The following is a 12086-nucleotide window of genomic DNA, read 5'->3' as shown; positions in this document are numbered from 1 at the left end:
TTCTATGTAGTGAGAAGCATGCAGACACTCCTCTGACTTTGTACAATGAATTTCTGGCTCCCATCCTTCTTCTCATCGAGGAAGCTCAGAGGCCCAGATAGTAAGTTTGGTTGAGATGATCAATAAAGGACTCCTAATTTCACCTTGCATCCAGAATGGCAATCCATAAATGTACTCTCGGAGGGTATTGGAAATAGAATTAGGCCTCCTTACAGGAAGGAGAGAAACCGATTCTCCTACCAGGACTGCTTGCATTTCATCTCCAAAGGAACTTTGCTAGTGAGAAGCTTGCTCCTTCGAGGTGCTTTGTATTAAGATGTGAGCAGGCACCCAGGGAGGCAAGGAACAGAGATACAGAAGGAAATACCTGTAATAAAAAAGTGAATAAATTTAACTGGAAAAGAATCTTATAAGAACTCTGTGTTCTGATTTTGTTGGTGACTTGCAGGGAACAGTGGGACGAAAGACAGGTGCTGGATTTGTAAGGCTGTGCACTGAAATCAAGGTTTCAATGTAGGCTGTGAACAAACAAGAGAGGGCAGTGTTGGCACATCTAAAGCAAGTCATAGAGTCTTACAGGCTGAGCTGCGAGAGGCATTTTTTGTACAAAATTTATGAATTCTTGTTGTTGTTTGTCTCAACCCCCAAACTATACCCCCCCATACACACATTTCTCTTGGAAGTTTTGCCTGACCCCCATCAAATAAGAAATCCTAAAGTAACATCTAGCTCAGACTAGCAAAGATTTAACTGAGATGAAGGAGTTGAGAATGGAAAACAAACCAAATCTGGGAAGGAAAAGAAAAACATGATAAATTACTTGTAACAAATGGAATCATTTCAATCAAAACCATTTTTTTTTTTAAACGAATGAACTTGCTTCTTTGCTTGATTCTAGCTTTAGCAAGAAGATCAAAGAGATTTATGACCTGTGTCTCTTCAAGCCTGATGCCAGAAATGAACATGTTCTCATTAATAGTCATTTTCTCGTCAAAAGAAGGCTTTTATGCAGACAATGTGCATTGCTTTCACAGCTTGGCAAAATTTTTTATTAGAACTTGAATGGCTTGTCTTAGGGGATGATGTGTTGTATGTGTGTTTGTGTGTGTGTTGGAGACATTTAATTGCTTTTATGTTTCAAATGTTCCAAACTTTAGTGGCCTGTGTATATTTCAACTTGCAGAATCCTGCTTACTTTGTTGAAGTGGGAGATTCACTGACACAGTGAGAGGTTCAATAGACAAAGGTAAATCTCTAGTCGTCCAGATGTTTTTAAGTCTGATGATGTGAGGGGATGGAAATTCCTTGGGAGTTCAAATTTTGCACATTTTAGTATGGCCAGCTTCACACTGAGACTTTCCAGGGTGACTTGTGGAGACTTAAACAATTATCTGCTGAATTTGAGCAGCAAAGTTCAAAAAGCCGAATAATGAAAAAAATGAAATAAATAGATACAAATCTTTCTTCTTCTTTCGGGAACAGGATGTTTTGTTCCTCTTCATTGAATGGTTTCTGTTTGCTTGTTTGTTGAGTACATCAGCCCCAGTCTGTGTTTGAGTATATGTTTAGACACACAAATAAATTATCAAGTAGGAAGGACTGAAAAGTTCAATTAAACAACCAGTTTGAATTTACGTCACGTAATTAACCAACAGACCAATTATGTGGGATATTATATAATCACAGGAAAAGTAATTTGGAGAAATTTTTCAGTTAGACTTTAAAGCTAAGATGATGCCAAAACATAATATCATCTATGAGCCTCAAGTCACCGCAGGCTGTCTTATGTCCCCACCCCTACACCAGGAGGGGCCTAGGCTCATGGCAACTTTTTATCCCTATGTTACTGGACACAGCGTTCTCCCAAATTGACTGCTTTCTTTCTCAAAACATTTCATTTCTTGGCTTTTATGATTCTACACACTGCTAATTTTCTTTCCGCTTCTCTGGCTACTTTTGCTCTTTCTGTTCCTGATTCTTTCTCCACCATCCAAATATTAGAATTCCATCAGTGTTAGTCCTGGGTGCTTCTGTTTTGCAGTTTCTCCCTAGGTTATCTCATCCACTGCCATTCTGTTAAATGGCATTGACAGGGTTTGGGATATGCCAACCCAAAATATGGCACCTTGGCATACTGAATGTTTTAAGCTGAAGGTATTTGAGAAATGGCAGGTGCAAGAATGACTCTCTGATCTCCCCTGTCTTCACTGAAGCAGGTCATAAGACGCTTATGTGAGAGATGCCCTCCTTATACCTGGAGGAAAGGAGCATCCTTACATCAGAAGATGGAGGGATGCCCAGAGGAACCTGGACAAACAAGCCTTGCTAGATTTCTTCTGGTTTACTACCCTTAGCCCATAACCTTTGTCCTATCCCATTTTTCCATGACTTGCCCCTCTTCATCAATCCTAGCATAAAATCTCTCAGGTTTAGCCATTTCTTTGAGTTTTCATTTCATTACAAAGCTTTCTGTATCACATAAAAATTATATTAAATAAATTTGTATGCTTTTCTCTTGTTAATCTATCTTTTGTTGGTCCAATTTACAGATCCCAGATGGAGAACTTAGGAAGGTAGAAGAAAAAAAGAATTTTTCCTCCCCTGGAGCATCTAGACGTCAATGACTTCCATGTTTCAATCCAATCCTGACCTCTCTTTTGAGTTCCTGATTTGTACAGCAACTGCTTACCCGATGTCACCACTTGGATATCTCACGGATGTTTCAAAGTCAAGAGGACCCAAATGGCATTCTCAATTCTCCTTTTCCCCTGTACTCTTTCCCCCCAAACTTTGTCCAGAGAGGCTACCACGATTCAGCTGTCTGCTCAATTTGAGTTCTCTCTCTCTCATCACTCAGCTTTCTTCATCTGCATGTCCAGGTGTGTGTATGCATATGGGTATTTCAAATAAAAATAATACATAAATATATTTCACCACCACCATCTCTCACCCAGACTACTGCAAGTTTTCTACCTATTTTCCTTGTTTACATTCTTAGCTTCTGAGAGCCATTCACTGTGTAACAGAATAATCTTTTTCAATAGTTTCCTGATTATTTTGCATCCCTGTTTAAAATTCTTTGACATTTTTCTCTTTCACTTTGAGTTATATTTTACCTACATACTTGGGCCCACACGGTCCTTGCCTTCCTTTCCAAATTCATCTCATGCCTCTCTGCCCCTCATTCACTCAACTGCAGCAGCCCCTTGGACTTCTTTTGAACACACTTGCTAAATTTTTTTCTAACTCAGGGTTTCTGCACATACTATTCCCTTTGCTCTTCGCAAGAATGGATCCTTCTCAGCCTTTGTGTGTAATTTGAGTGTCAACTCTTCACCACCTCTGACCACCAGACATCACTAGTCTCCTGTCTAATCTTCTCTATATCATTGTACCCTGTTTTGCTCTCACAACACAATACAGGAGAGCAGAGAACAGATTTGTTTTATTCATCAAGTGTTCACTCGGTGTCTAACAGTGCCTGCTACTTATATCCCTTAATAAATATGTATTGAAGAAAGAAATTTAAAAAAGAAGGAAGGAAAGGATAAATCTTTCATAACTAGTGAAATGGCTATTTTTGAAGGTGGGCTTGAAAAGGGTAAATTTTCTTAATAAACTAGAAAGGCTTCTCTTCCAGTCACATACGTTGCTTTATTTATAGAATAAATTAGCTTTTGTGGTTCATAGGTACTTTAACATATAAACTATTTTCTTTTTGTCAGATCAGTGACTACCTGCTTGTGATAGGGAGAAAGCAAAGGTCACTTGAAGATACTATCTGTCCCCAAGATCATGGTACTGTTCCTCTAATGAGCATGAAAATTTCTGCTTGAAAACATTTAATGTGTCAGTGCGAATATTATATTTAGTTGATTCTGAAATGAAGGTATTGATTCAAAACCACTTGTCTAATGTGATATGAACAATCATTTAAAATAGAATCTATGTGGCCAGGCACATATTTGGGGGGTTGGCAATTGCTCCCTTGAGACTGAGACTCTGCCTGTAATTTGTGGTATCTGCCTCCTAGTGGGATGGTGTCTTGTTCATTGACAGAGCCAAAACATTTTTAAACACCCCACTGGTCTAATTGGATAGTGAAAAATTACCAGAGCCATATAAATCTAAAACAAGTAAAAATAAAAAACAACAAAGAATAAAACCTAGACTTGGTCCAGACAGTGAAGACTTCAGAATGAGTCAGAAAATTTCAAAAGGAAAACAAGATGGGATGATGTTCTCCTTTGTGATCTGCACGATACCATTCTGGTCACCAATGTTTCCGTCATTGTCTGGGTTGCAGTGTAGTTTTTTCGGCAACCTGTACAACTTGGCCTTTCTATTTTTCTCTAATGGGAAACATGATCTTGCATTAGGAATAACACACTAAATAAGATTTAACTAGAAAAAGAATGTAGGAGAGTACAGAACCAAAGAAATTATGATGCTGAAGTTCCTAATCAACTCGATTAAAAAAAAAACCTATTCATTATTTCACCATTTTGTACGTACACTAAATATCTAGTACATTGAGTGAACTTTTTCACATTTAAAGTAACGTTCTTTCACATAAAAACAATATGGGACACTGAAATAAACAGTTACAAGGACAACATCTTTCATTCTGAAAAAATTATACCAATCTGTGAATACTAGAATGTGTAATTATCGAACACACTGAAAGCCAAAATGTTAACATATAATTAACTGATAAGTTTTTACTGGAATCTGCGCCAGGCCTCACTCTCTGGAATGAGGTGGGTAACAATGTATATGTCAAAGATATGGGAAGGGGCAGACACCAAGGAACCAGTGTGTTCACTACTCATACGGAACATTTCAATCTACAAATAAAAGTCAATTTAAGGCAAATATCTGCCTGTCTTCTTCCATATTAAATGCACAATCCATAGATTTACATTCTAGGGTCAGCTGTCCCTAATTGGAACCCTCAGAGCTTTCCTATCTTATTTTCTACCACAGCTTTATAAAATCATGTTCTTCCAGGTAAAAACCAGTTGTGGCGATACCAGGAAGGGGAACGACTTCTGAGTTGAGAATGCACTAAGATTCCTTGGCCTGCCATGGAGATTGTTTAGCAATTCCCAACTTTCTCTTTTTCCAGTTTGTTTACTTTTCACCTTTCCCAGTTATCTTTATTTACTTGTATCACAAAGCATGGCATCTGATTGGCAGGAGCAAATTTTAGTTCTGCTCCTCTCCCACACTGCGTGTGCTAGATACAGTAATGCATTGAACGCTCACAAACTCCTCAGTGAGATGTGTCTTATTGTCTCACCTAATGGAGGAGAACTTGGGGCTCAGAGAGGATGTTACCTAGGATGTCAAAACTAAAACCGCAGGATTGGTGTTTTGCTTTCAAAGAATATGGAGTCTGTTATGTGTTGAACAAAAAAATAAACTCCTCTAAATAGAGCTCCTTTTATCTCACTCCAGATGCCCCGGAGTCTTGCCACCTCAACTCCAGAAAAAACACCATTTTAACTATCCTGCAGTTTTAGGAATGTATGTATAAAAAGAACAAAAGGTGGCAGTTGGTGAGGCTTTAGAAAACATAAGAAGAATCCTGCGGGATGAGTCGGGGCTATCCTAATTTTGAAGCTAGGTGCCCTGGCCATATTGTCTATCTTTTTCCGTTTCAAGCCCTCCTACCCCTGTTCGGTTCCTCTGGTTGGGATTTGTGTGAGCAGTCGAATTTGACAGGTGTTGATCTTCTGGGTTAGAGAAAGGGAGCACGTAAAAAGGTTTGCTATAACGACAAGAAATTATGGAGCAGCAATATTCAGTGTGATACAGCACAAAATCCTCTCCGTGAGAGCTGAAACTGTGCACCAAGCCAAAGCAGGGCTGGTCTGTGCGGAATGGTCACAGGCCACCTTTAGTGATAACGTTGCTAGGATATGAAACTCCAAATGCACTGTTGGTGTGAAAGTGAGATTTCATATTTGAAAAAAAATGAAAAGGGAAAAAGAAAAAGAAAGAAAGAAAAGAAAAGTCAGGAAAACAGTCAGTCCCTGGTGCTTTTCCTGGGCATTAGAGGCACAAAGATGACATCATCAGCAGCCTATCAGAGCTCTCCAGCTTTGTTCAGGTTCCGAAGCCATGTCATCATCGCCGATGTAGCCCAGAAATAAAAATAGAACCGTCTCTAAATATACAACAGTGAGAGTCAAGCACTGCTTTAAAAGGATGAGAGAACCAAGAAAAACTCCTTAAATCAGAGTCTTCCTTTCATAAAGTATACATAAATCTAGAATTTGGCTCCAGGAGCCACTAACCTTGATATTTAATTTAGTCTGCTTGAGACTTTGCAAACTGGCAGTCAAAGCTAATTAATACAAAACCGAGACCACCACCCAGTCATTCCAGTTTGCCCCTGGATGTGGGACAGAGGCAGGCTCTCTTTCGTAAAAGGCAGCAGTGGGATCATGGCTGCAGTGTCAAGGGGATAGTCTGCCTGGTTTGGGGCCGACAGGGGGATGTAGGGCTCTCCAGCAAGGTGGGTAAGTGGCTGTCATTGTCAAAACGTTTCACTTAGCTAAAAGCATAGTTTACAGTTGTTGAAGTTTGATAGATTTGTTGATAAACACTAATGTTTTCCAGTTGACAATTTCTCCATGTTAATTTCTTTAACGCTGGCAGACCTGCCTGGCAGGGCCCTATAAATAGTATCAGTGTCATCATCCTTTTTAAGTTATTAATGAGCCATCGTGTTTCAAGGGGCTGGGATTTGGGGACAGGTTGTGCTTGACTGCCGTTTCTGACATTGATACGTTAGCATTTAGAACTTGGTTGAGATGAGAACTTGTTTCTTAAAAAGATTACAGCACTGGCCAAATGCATCCATAATAAAAGAGAGTTGTTTATAATTAGTGACTAATTAAAGTTTGAAGAGAGGAATAAACTGCCAAGCCCCTACACACAGCATGTCCTTGATGCTTGGGCCTTAGCACTGTCCCCACCTCAACTCCAGCTTCCCTCTGATTTCTTTGCTACATCTCTCTACATATAGCCTGTTATTGCTGAGATAAATGAATGCCTGACTCGATTGGAAATCATCTTCGGCCCAGACTGTTCTGTCCGCCAACTGGTGACAGGGGACCAGAGCAGACTTCTCCAATTAGCAGAGTCCCCCATCAGGCAGCTGGACGCACTGTGTTTATGTTTGTGGATGGCACACTGCAGCAGCTGAGCCTCTGGCTGAGGTCTCCTGCACAGATAAAAGAGTCTAAAAGTAAGACAGATAAAGGGACAAGGTAGCACGGATATCTTTTGATGACATTCTCTCAATCCAACTCTCCTTACTCCTTTAAGGTGGTTCAAATGAGCACCAAAGGTATTATGCAATAATGATGGTAGAGGTGACTTGCATGATGGCGGCAGTACTGCTGGTTAGGTGCAGGCTGCCTAATGGACATCAATCCGAATGGGACACCTGCGCTTGTTATTGTAGTAACTCAGGTATTTCTCTAGTCTTTAATTCTCACATTGCACAGAGATGACCCTTTGCTGGACCAGGATTTTCTATTTAAATGCTTGTGCCCAAATCTTCCTTCTAGTTATCCTATTTCCTTCATTTTGGGCAACTAATTTCTAATTAGAGTTATCTGTTTTATTCAGAGTTGGTTTTGGATTCCTGACTTATGGATAAATATATTACTATTCTGATTTCAATAGTTCCCCATATTATTTTCAAAATAATTTAATGGCTTTGTTTCCACCCAACATGTTACATTCAAAAGATCCTTCTCAGATATCCTAATTTCAGGAAATGCAGGGGCTGATGCTCTGTTGTCTCAATTCCAATACATGTGACCTGGCAGCTTGGGAGCCTGGAAATACAGAGAACTTACATGTTTAGTGTCCACTAAGGGGATTTAGCTCAGCTGAGCCAAAATGAAAACAAGCTCTCAGTTTCTCTGCTGGGTCTGCTTCTCATTTCTTAGCAAAAGAACTCAGCAAAAGTAACTTAGAACAAACAGCAAAGCTGATAAAACCATTTTTTTATAATAATCTAATGACATTATCTGCCATCCAAAGAATATTATGGAAAATTTGGGTTTATATCTTTCTGTAAACCAACAACTTGCAGTATATAATTATTAGCCATAAACTGGCACCAAACAAATATATGAGTTCAACAATCTTAATTATATTTAGAAACATTGAAACATATTTTTGAAGATGAAGGTTACTAATCTGTTCACAGTTATAATGAGAAATGGTTTCATAATACTGAGACTTGCTTCCATGTATAAGAAGATAACTTGAGATATTTAAGGAATAAATTCAAATTAATGAAAATTAGTAGATCCAAACATCGTATAACAGGAGGCTTGATTAAAGTTAAGATGTGATTATAAAACAATAGCAGTTAGAAGGAGAAGAAGTGGAGGAGAAGAAATTGTGTTCATTTTTTCTTGGGTGCGTTCTGAAGTAGCTGTCAAGGTAACAACAAAGAGAATTGCCAGATCTGAGTGATGACAGCCTTACTCGGGCAGCTATGTATCTTCACAGGAAGCTAATGTGAAGAAGACATACACTCCACTAAGCTTGATTAAAGGAAAAATAGTAATATTCTCAGATAGCCACTGTCCATTCCTTAAGCTTCACTACCAGAAAATTGTCTAAAGCAATCATGGGCATCTAAGAGACAATGAGAACAACAGAAGAAATTGTGGAAAAATAAAGCGGAGTCGAGTGGTTATATTTACTTGGTCCAAAAACTGTCTAATAACATGCTTGCATATATGAATTCCACATAAAAATCCCAGAAAAGGTAGAGAAAAGAAATGTTTTGTTGCTTTAATTCAGAATAACAAAAAGCATTGTGGATATTAGACAAAGTATGGGACTAGAAGTGCAGAGACCTGGTGACTTGCAGAAGTCAAATTTTCTGGACTTTTTTGGTGCTCATCTTCAAAATGAGAGATGTAATAGATGATGTCTATTAGCATTGATGGCCTTGATATTGAATTATTTTGTGTTTAACTATCTTTTTTTTATGTGTGTGAGGAAGACCAGCCTTGAGCTAACATCCGATGCCAATCCTCCTCTTCTTTTTGCTGAAGAAGACTGGCCCTGGGCTAACATCCGTGCACATCTTCCTCTACTTTATATGGGATGCCGCCACAGCATGGCTTAACCAGCGGTGCATTGGTGCATGCCGGAGATCCAAAACGATGAACCCCGGGCCGCTGCAGCAGAGCGCACACTTAACCGTTTGCGCCACCAGGCTGGCCCCATGTGTTTAACTATCTAAGTTGTGTATACATCTGTGTGTATATATATATATATAATTTTGTATATAACCATCTAAAGTATACCATATATATATACACATACACAAATATGTAATATATACGTGTATATTCACGTGCCTGCATATGTATAAAGAATCGCATGGCCAATCTGGTAGAAAATTCACTTTCTGAAATCAAAGTATAGCTAAGCAGTCATGGCAGTCATCTTCCTCTTTATAGCTATAATTTTAATATGTCTTATGATAATCTCCAAAGGAAGTCCACATTTTTACATTTCAGAATACATTTCTCCGCCCCCAAAGTCTTTCGAGATTTGATTAAAATGTCTTTTCTCAGACGTAGAACAATTGAAAACAATTCAAACAAGCAATAAAAAATCTGTTTTAGGGAAGTTTGTTCTGTCACCTCAGGTTCTATGCCTCGAGGTAACAGTATAGGTGAAACAGGACAGAGTCAGGTGGGTTTTTTGAGGAGGAGGGAAAAAGGTGTGCTTTCAGTGGTGATCTCTCTTGGCCTTGATCTAAGGAAGACTCTCTTGTGTTCAACAGGACTACAGACAGTGTTATAGGGAGGCCTGTTGTTTCTTTTTTCTTCACTGAAACATTCACCAGCAACTTTACCTCAACAGTAATCACATTCCTGGTAGTATAGAAAGAAATCTCAATTTTTTTTCTCCCTAATAGTTCAATTTTAGGATAAAAAGGGACAAGTTACAAAGAAAGAAATGTCATTAGGGATTTAAAGTTTTTTTTGTAAAACACACTGCAGGCTTTGGTCATTGCTCATTTGGACTACTACCTACACCAGATTTTTGGAAAGAAACATCATACAAGCCTGAGATAACAAACATATATATGTTGACTGATGCCCACACTGCCTGCTGTCACAATGTCCTTTCTCACAAGTGCAATAGCCATCCCATTTGCTGCATTTCTGGGAGAGCAGGACATTGGTCTTCAACACGGGCTCCCCTGTTCATCAAAAAAGGTATTTCCCCCACCCCTCCTTGCAGTGGGTGCACTATTCACAGATCCCACCTCACCTGATAAAGACGTCGCATGGTCATCTCAATCTTCCCTCGCCTAAAACACCCCTCACACACGAACAGTTTCCTTCAGATGTCACCTGTTCTCTATTACCACCCACTTTTAAGTAGACAATGACAAATGGTGGCTATGATACACAGAAGGAACCAATGATTACACCATTATCAAAGAATGATGCAATTTTAGTCATCTAACTGCCCTGATTGGAACAGAAATAGGGCTTAGCAGAGAGTTTAGAATAGTCGCTCAGTAAATATTTTATTTATATATATATATATATATATATATATATTTAGAGAGAGAGAGAACTGTTTGTAGATGATTGCTAATTTCCGATGACGAACTGAAAGAAAGAAAAAGAGGATTTCAGTTAACACTTTACTGTTCAGAAATTCAATAAATCTCATTTAATCCAAGTGTTATAGTATTCGTTATTTAATTCCAATCTGAATTAATCTGTCTTTATTATCATCATTATAAATAAATATTTATTAAGTATTTACCGGAAAAGTGTTTTGGAAGCTATAAATGTTGACAAGACATACTGTGTTTACAAGTCTGGGTGGTATTCTACTGTGTAACAAAGAGAATGTCTCCAGAAATTTTACGTAAATCTAGAAAAAGATTCATGGTGAGTTCAATTATAGAATGATTAGCTAATTCTTATTGCTTGTTTTAGCTATTAAGCCCTCCACACAGACTTTAAAGGTGTTCTAATGAATACCCTGCCAGGACTTCAGTGTAACGAGATTTGTATTAAAACCTTATAAGGAGAGTCCTGCAAAGGAAGGTCACTACCATTTATTCTTATTACGTGTATAGAAGGACACAAAGAAGATAGAGGTCTCCTGGTTTCTCATCTAGAAATTTTTCTGCAATTAGCTCACATGGATGCCGGCTGGGAAACTACTCAAGTTCCAATAGTGCGGACATTGTGTATTATGGGAAATGGATGGCTAGCAGACACTGCTCTGTGTTATTGCCTCTTCCATCCTGTGAGTGGCATATATTTAGAGAGATACTGCCAATGCCTCAGGATAAACACAGCCTTAAAACCTTCCACTCCAAAATATAAACTGCAAGCTCCCTCAAGCTAAAGCCTTCCTGGAATACTCTATGCTTTATTGATTTCCCTCTTCTCTGAGCTCCCAAAGCTCTTAAGGTCTGTATCACACCATTAAGAATGCTTTCATATACCATCTTGTACTATTAACTAATTGTTTCCTGTGTACCGGCCTTGTTCAATTTGATTCTTAGTACCTCTTGGGTAGAAACCCTTCTTCTTCTTTTTACCACCCATCACCAAGAAAATCTTAGGAATGTAATTGACACAAATAATCCATTGAATTACTGAGTAATGGATTAAAATAGCTGAATTAACCAATTATATCTTAAATTTGGGTTATGCTTCTGGTTTTGGCTGGATTTCAATAGGAGGATGGTATGATCAAGGGTCAGGAGTCAGGAATTAAAATAATACCTCAATATCCACCAGCTGCCAGGTAGCCTATTCCCAAAGAACTCTAAATTGTTATTTAAGAAAATGACTTTGTCTTCCCAGGGAAGATTTTGAGAACAAGAACATAATTAGAGAAATAATCTAAAGCTCAGAAAATTTCTGTTGAAGAAAATTAAGGATTTCAACCCAAGTTACTAAGTTCAGTGTTTATCTCCATGCAAAAAGCCCTGTAAGTGTTGAACTCTTCAATATCAGGTAAAATAGAGTCTCTATCCTTAACCAGACACATAAATG

The 12086-nt window shown here is 38.5% G+C and overlaps 1 long non-coding RNA gene across 1 annotated transcript in view; it reads right to left on the bottom strand.

Moving 5' to 3' along the window:
* Positions 1 to 303: 303 nt before the first annotated feature.
* Positions 304 to 12086, bottom strand: part of LOC131415158 (uncharacterized) — a 35442-nt gene continuing 23659 nt past the window's right edge. Inside the window, exon 4 of the long non-coding RNA XR_009222345.1 lies at positions 304 to 367. This is a non-coding gene — a long non-coding RNA (uncharacterized LOC131415158). The remainder of the gene's footprint in view (positions 368 to 12086) is intronic.

The sequence above is a fragment of the Diceros bicornis genome, chromosome 16 (assembly GCF_020826845.1).
Source record: "Diceros bicornis minor isolate mBicDic1 chromosome 16, mDicBic1.mat.cur, whole genome shotgun sequence".
Classification (NCBI taxonomy): Eukaryota; Metazoa; Chordata; class Mammalia; order Perissodactyla; family Rhinocerotidae; genus Diceros; species Diceros bicornis.
This window is presented reverse-complemented; position numbering and strand designations above follow the sequence as displayed.